Here is a 7,847-nt window from a genome sequence, read left to right on the forward strand (position 1 = left end):
ATTTCTATCCCCCTCCTTTAGCCATATAGCCCTGCTCTTCAATCTCCAAGTCACTTCCTTTATGTGGAGGATATGTTGGCTTTTCTCCTCCAAAGCTTTGATATTGTTGATAAGTTTGATGGATGGGTTTCCCAAATCCAGATTCCATCCCATCACCTCCATCTCAACATGTATCTCATCCAAATCCATGCACAACTTTGGGTTTTTACATCTTTCCCAAATTTTGACCTTCCTTTTGAGCTCATGTAATTTATGTACCATATCCTGCATAGGTGATGATTCTGTAATCCTAAATTGTGACCATGTATCTTGCACCAACTTGTCAAATTTGGGATCCTCGAGCCAGATATGGTTAAATTTAAATGGAATACCCATCCTAGATTGTGCCTTCCTCCAAATAAGTGTGATGGGCAGGTGATCCGAGATGTAAGACTTCAAGATGGAGGTCTGCACAATACCCATCCTCTCCAGTAGTTCATCCTGAATAAGAAAACGGTCCAGTCTCTTAGCAATATGATGTGAACTAGATCTCCCATTATGCCAGGTTGGAACCATCCTCTGTGGCCAGATATCTATCAAATTGCATTCCCAGAAGATAGTTTTAAGTTTATCCGCCAGTGTGTCCATTCTAGTGTTCTTCCCCCAACATTCCTCCAGTGCAGTGGTGGCATTTAAATCCCCCGCCACAATAAGTGAGTCCAATTTCAAAATCTCAGTCTCCATGAGTCTGTCCCAAAATCCGCAACAATCCTTGTAAGGAGCATATATGTTAAGGATCCTGAAGAGTCCACCAGTCTTCTTAGTTTTCCAGATAATAAAATTCCTGCAAAACATCTTTATGCCTTGAATCTGACCCACCTTGCATACCTTAAAGCAACTAGACCCCCAGAGTGGCCCATAGAATCCATAGCCACCATATGCCAAGTAGGAAACATATTCCTGAAGTAATCAAGTGCATTATGGGAAAGAGTCATGGATTACTGTAAGAGAATGATGGAAGGGTGCATAGAAAAGAAAAGTTCTCTGAGGGCAAGAAATTTTTGCGAGTCCCCCAGACCTCACATATTGAGTGATAGGCAAAGATTCATGTTAAAAAGGCTACGGGCACTTGTGCTATAAGGGACTGTGGGTCAGTGGTGGAGCCGATAGGGATGTCTATGAGAGTATCAAAAACTGAAAAAGGAAGTTTTTTGGGTCGCCCTTGAAAATACCTACTTCCCCTATTATTTCTTCTCCAGACAATGATATTGAGTGCAGAGTTTGGGCTAATTTTTGGGGATGTTTGGGTCTGAGGATGCTACATAATGAGGGTACGAAGGTCTAGCATAGGTTTGGAGAGAAGATATTTGATGTCGTTGTCAACAAAATTTCTAGGAGATAGTAAGGGTGATCCCATAGTAATAGGGGTTTTTCTAGATGGAATGCCCACAGGTAGCATAATATGTGTTGGGGAGTGTCTCGAGTGTGCAGTTTCCACGAGAGGAACAGGGGGAGGATCCAATAAATATATCAGCTTTTGTGGAGGGGTAGAGCACGTAGGCCCTGATGGACGATCACCACGCAGTATGGGGGGATGTCGGGAAGAGCGTGTCGAGTTCACAACAATCAATAGATCCATGGGGGTGGTGGATGGCCCTGGAGGGAATCTATATATGGATGTCATAATTCAGAAGTTGAGGAAATAGTGTTGGTAGTATGGGGTGAGGATGGGTGCTCAATATGTGAGGAGGTCGAAGTGTCAACCAGTGTATGCCGCACGTAAGGAATAGGATAAGACAAGTTGCGTGTACCTATGTATTGTCGTAGCTGCACATGTACCTACTTCTGAAGAGATGGTGCCTCCAATGTCTCAGCACTCCCAGCCCAGTCCACGATATCCCATTACATCTTGTGTGTATGTATGCCCAAACGTTGTGCCCGCAAATGCCCCATGTGATGACAGATTAAGCAACAAAAAGGGATGCTCAAGTAGTCCAAGAGTTGATGTATCTAGATTTGGTCCCATGCCAGGTCGATATGAGCAGGTAAACCACCAGAGAGCCCCCTTTCTATCAATACCCAAGTGACCCTCTTGTCCTTGGCACCGATACATTTTGGATCCACATAAATGAACCTTCCAATTGTGTTCCCGATGTCCATGAAAACTTGTTTAGTCCAGAACTCGATAGGTAATCCTGGAAGCTTAAGCCAGATATATCTATGCTGGGGGGTATCCCAGAGAGGGTTGAATCCAACATACCATGGATGCAATGACAGGAAACCCCGTCCCTGAACCCACAACATGCCAAATATTTTTTCCAGGTCCTCATGATGTAATAAGTGAAAGCTATACCAAGAGTTCATAAGACGACACACAATGGGAACATATCCTAATAAAATCTTCCATTTATCTTCCACCCAGTTCTGGTAGATTTGCAAAATACCAGTGTCTGACTAAGGCCTGCTTCTGTAGGCTGAGAACTCTGTCCAGAAGAACATCATAGCCAAAACTAAGTAATTGTGTCTATGTGGTGGTGCGAACCACCCTTCTCCCTTGTTTGTTTTTCCAATATAGTGGAGTATGTGCACCATCTGTCCTCGGATGGAAGTATGTGCCAAATGCAGCATATTCCACCGAGTGTGTTTCCATTTGAATACCTGCCATCCCTTATGTACAGAGTGGCGTCTGAGTCAGACCACCCAACTTGCCAGCAGCGCAAGTGGCCTACGCAACGAAGGTGGCATTAATAAAAGCCTCATGTGTCGAGGTGTCAAACAAAAAGGGGTCAGGTACATCCATGGGCCCAAAAGAGAATGGGGCAGTCAATCGTGGCAGTGGTGGGTGATGAAACAAAGCCAAGTGGTACAGTTAGTGATGAGGAGAGAGATATATATGGAAAAGAAACGGGGGGGAAGGAATGTCGCATGTGACAGGGTGCAGGAAAACCAGTCCAGGAAGGAAAGTTATATATATAGTAATGTCACATTAAGTGTCCTGCCCCCAATCCCAATGGGAGATGGTCTAGAGATCAGGAAAGTCCAGATATAGTCACAAGAATAATCAAAAGTAATGGGCCAAAATCATAATATGTACCCCACAAGTAATCCCCACAGATCCATATGTAGCCAACCACCCCTCTGTCACCGCGTATACCTATTCGTAGATAAATGAGGATGTCAAAGGCCACCCGGGAAACCAATCCAAAATATATTCTATACGTTATTTATCGGAAACTAGACTGCCTCAAAATGGAAAAAATCAAAACACCACCAGGTATCCACGGAGAAAAAATCTGCACCAACTCCGCCGTCGTTCCACATCCCTAATTAGGAAATAAATGGAATAGCCCAGAGTCCACCCACTCTATCAACTCTCCCACCCCCCATTAGTCCTTTACAAGTGAAGTAGACCACCCCAGCCAATTGGCAGTTAGGACATAAAATTTGAATTACGTCGAAAAATAAATAATCCAGTGAATGAAGGATCGCTGGAAAAACTAGAGCCAATGGAGCACAAGTTACCCCAGTGTGTGCGCTTCCATAACATGGGAATCAAGCACAGCAACAACAACATACACAACCCATGCAAGTCCACCAACTACTACAACATAGGACGCCATAGTCCCAACTGTTAAAATAAGCTAATTACTCCTGCATGAGGAGTTGGCTAAAGTTAGAGAGTCAATTAACTGAGCATTGATTCAAGTCGAGTTAATTCATAGTCGAACTTATAGTGTGTGGATGAATGTCAAGATATTTTAGGCGAGTCGCTAGTTGGAAAAGGTTAAATACCCTTCACCGGGTTCATTGTAATTATCAAGTTTTGTGTGATCAATAGAAGAGTCGTAACTTGTGTGTTTTGGGTGAATTTGTATTTTAGCTTCTCTGCCTTTACAACAAATTGGTATCGTAGCTATGGAAGGATCAAAAGATCTATGGTGCCTGTAGAGCCAGTGAAAATAGGGTCAATAAAAGAAAGTCAACATTTTTTTTAAAATTGCATTGCAAATTTGTCAAACAGTTAAAAAGGTCGCAAATTTCACACTTTATTGTACAAAATGTTGGAAATAATACTGAGAGGGGGGGGGGTGAATCAGTATTATCATATTAATAAAACTTTTTCATTTCCATAATCAGATTCATATATGCTACTTCCACAACTTCTTATGATTAAGTTAATCGATCTTCAATGAGTGCATTAGAACATTATCAACCATATTATCAGTTAACAGATGCAGTAACATAAAGTATATCATCACACATAAGGCACACACATGAACACAATGATGTAAGGTGGAAACCCAATGCGGGAGAAAAACCACCTGCTGCAAGTCAACTCAATCTTCTTCTTAATAAGAAAATTCTTTTACAATATTTGTACTGGTGCAGCCTTATACCAGTACGGGAGCTACAACCCCCTTTGCTCTTGTACTAGCCGATCCATTTACTAGTACGCAGGCTACTACCTGCTACAATGCTCCAAAGATTTCCTTTAGCTCTTGTACTAGCTTAGATACTAGTACGTAGGCGTCGGCCTACAATCTTCTCTCCTTCAAGTACCACGTTTCATCAATTTTCATACTGGATACACTGAAGCACAACCCATAAACTGAAAGACCACATTTCATCCAATTTTCATACCTGCTCAACTGCTGGCCTGAGTCCCTGGACGCACCCTGCTCAACTGCTGGCCTGCGACCCAGACGCACTCTGCTCAACTGCTAGCCTGAGTCCGTCGCACTGAGTCTACTGAACTGCCTGCGTCCCGGCGCACCTGAACCCTTCTGCGCCTGCGTCCGGCGCACTTGAAACTCTTCGCTCCTGCGTCCCGGACGCACCTGAACCCTTACTGCACCTGCGTCCCTCCGGGCATAGATGATTTCAAGACTTCAGAAGTAACCCAGACAATCAGATCCACAGATCTGAACATGCGCCGAAGAGATCTCGGTCCATCAGTAGATTCGCCTTATTTAGATCTAGACCAGATCTAGCCCTCATAAGATATTCAACCCAAGACTTGCCAAATCCAAATGATCTCCTTTGCTTTATATAGGCAAGTTCCTCCTTAAAACATGGAACAATACCACGAGCCGACACCATAGAAACATAAAACCGTCGGCTAGATACCACACAAGAAACCCCCACGTGCTTTTCTCTGCCTTGAAATGTGTGCACTGGGTGGACGCACCCCCTGAACGTCTGGCCTGCGTCCTTGGACGCGGGTTCTGCATGGTATACCTGCGGGGACGCACTTTCTGAACTGGCTTCCTGCGTCCTTCAATAAAAAGAGAGCTGATCATCAACTTCTGCTGCTGACTTGAAGAATAGTGAACTATCACCTGAATGGGTTGCCATCAAGGACAACACTTTAGCCATAATGCCAACAATCTCCCCCTTTGGACTTGATGGCAAAGCTTACTAAGAACTTGCCATTTGATTCCTTTGAGCTGTCCTGCATCTATGTATTATGTTACATCTGATATCTCTTCTGAATGTATATAAGTGAGATGGTCTTCTATGAGGGGGGTTGCCATCAAGTACAACACATGCATCATAATGCCAACAATCTCCCCCTTTGGACTTGATGGCAACAACACCAGATCATTCTCCGCCTTTGACATCAAGGGCAAAGGGGTATGCTCCCCCTAAGAACATGCTCCCTTTGACTATGAACCAGATCTGCTGAAGTCTCTGAATGAGCTTCCCCTTTGTATATGTCATGGTGCTCCAATCTGATAATGGTCTTTCTGAGAACCAGCTGAGATGTCTGCTCTGCTGTATGGTGTTTGTTCATGGTCAAGCTCCCCCTGACTATAAGCAAGGTCTGCAAAAAGATGTTCTACAAGAAGAACATGACTCTATATATATCATAAATGACCTTCCTATCACCAAAAGACTCAATACATACATCCATCACCCATCACAATAAGGATCTTCCATCCAACCAAGTGGGAATACATCAGAAATATGAGAACCAAATACGTTACATCTTCATCCCATGCATAGTGGGGGGACATAGGCCGTTACATGGCCTGAAGAGATGACTATAATAGATAGACCATTACAACATGAGTCTTGCTACGACCTTCCAAAGATCATGACAAACAACAGCACTGTATAATCTGCTCCATAGTATCTGTCAACATCAACTCATAACCATCCAGATCTACATGAATCAAGAGCCATCAAATGAAAGCATCAGCATCAATCAACATATGTATGAATAATCATATCCAGCCAACAATCCTCATCCATTTGTACCAAGAAAGAATTCATGCATCATGCTCAAGTCAACATCATCATGAAATGCGTATGAGTAATTCATCATCATCATGTCCCCAACAATGCGACTTTGAGTAATCATCCACGAAATCAGCCAACCTCATCCATATATGTGCCAAGAATAATAAAGACTTCATGCAAGCATCATTAGAGAATCAACCATACATCTGATCATGTGACCAACTCATAATAGCAAGATGAATCATAAGCTTGTCACCAAGGACCATAATGCCAACAATGCATTTAGGACATATGCTCCCCCTGAACCAGTGCCATCTGTTAAATCTGATCATGCATATCAAGAAGAATCAGCCAATAAATGCTTTGAGACAGGTACGCACTTCATCTTCTGCTGCGCTCCGTCCTGTTGCTGCAGGGACGCACCCAAAAACACTATCGCGCCGCGTACTTTTACTCAGAGACGCACCCAAAATTACTATCGTGCTGCGTCTTTTTGCTTCAGGGACGCACCTGATCCTCAGTCGCTCTGCGTCCCCACGCAGAACATCAGTTACTGAACTGCGTCCTGGACGCACCTGGACTGTGTCTGGCCTGCGTCCGCATGCAGGTCTCCTGTTACTGCACTGCGTCCTGTACTTTCAGCTTCTTCTGATTCTGGTATGTCTGTACATTGTACTATGCCATCCTTTTCTGACTGTACTTCCTTTTTCTTCCATATCTTCAAGCGTGATGATGATATTTTCTCCTTTTGATATGGTGCCCAAACTTTGTTCCTGCATTCCTTGGCTATATGTCCAAGCTTGTTACATGCATAACATCTTACATGTTTCATATTCCTCCTGTAACAATCAGTAGCTTTGTGACCAAACATATTGCAAGCAAAGCAATATCCATAAAAGTACCTTGATTGAGATGACCTTTCTGCATAATGGTCTTGAACTCTTCTTCTTCTACATCTAGCTGCAACATGTCCAAGATTATGACATACATAACATTCAACATTATTCATAGGAGGAGTAAAGGATTTTCTTTGAGGAATCTCTTTCCTTGGTTGATGATGAGATTGATCTTTCACTTCTTCGTTGATCACTTTAGATTTCCTTTTAGAGTTTCTTGCCTCACCTTGTGAACTAGATTCACCTTCAACAGATTCATGGAAACCAAGACCAGTCTTTATAGCAGGGGACCTTTGACTACTAAGAATATCATCCAATACTTTAGAGCTATCTTGAAATCGTAAAAGCTTATCCTTTTCTTCTAGTTTACCTTTCAAGATATTTACCTCAACCTGAAGCTGTTCTTCCTTTTCAAGAGATTTCTTTTTCAAAACTTCTTCAGCTTTCCTTCCTTCTTCCATTTGTTCCCTTAGTTTGAGAATTTCTTTTTCTTGTTCTTCATACAGATCCTGCTGCATTTGACGAACTCGGAAGGCACATTCCAGTTGAGATTTTAAGCTGGTGACTTCGTTTTCTTGTTTTGCAATAGCTTGGAGTAGATCTGTATTCTGCTTCTTTGATTCTTCAAGATCTCCTTTTAGTGAGAGGATTGTAGCTTCAAGATTTTCATAGTAGCTGGATCTATCTTTGAGTTTCTTGATGGTTGTGCTTCTTTCGTTGACTTCTTTT

Source organism: Pinus tabuliformis, chromosome J (assembly GCF_031772625.1).
Source record: "Pinus tabuliformis cultivar Carrire ecotype Pingquan chromosome J, CPIR1, whole genome shotgun sequence".
Taxonomy (NCBI): domain Eukaryota; kingdom Viridiplantae; phylum Streptophyta; class Pinopsida; order Pinales; family Pinaceae; genus Pinus; species Pinus tabuliformis.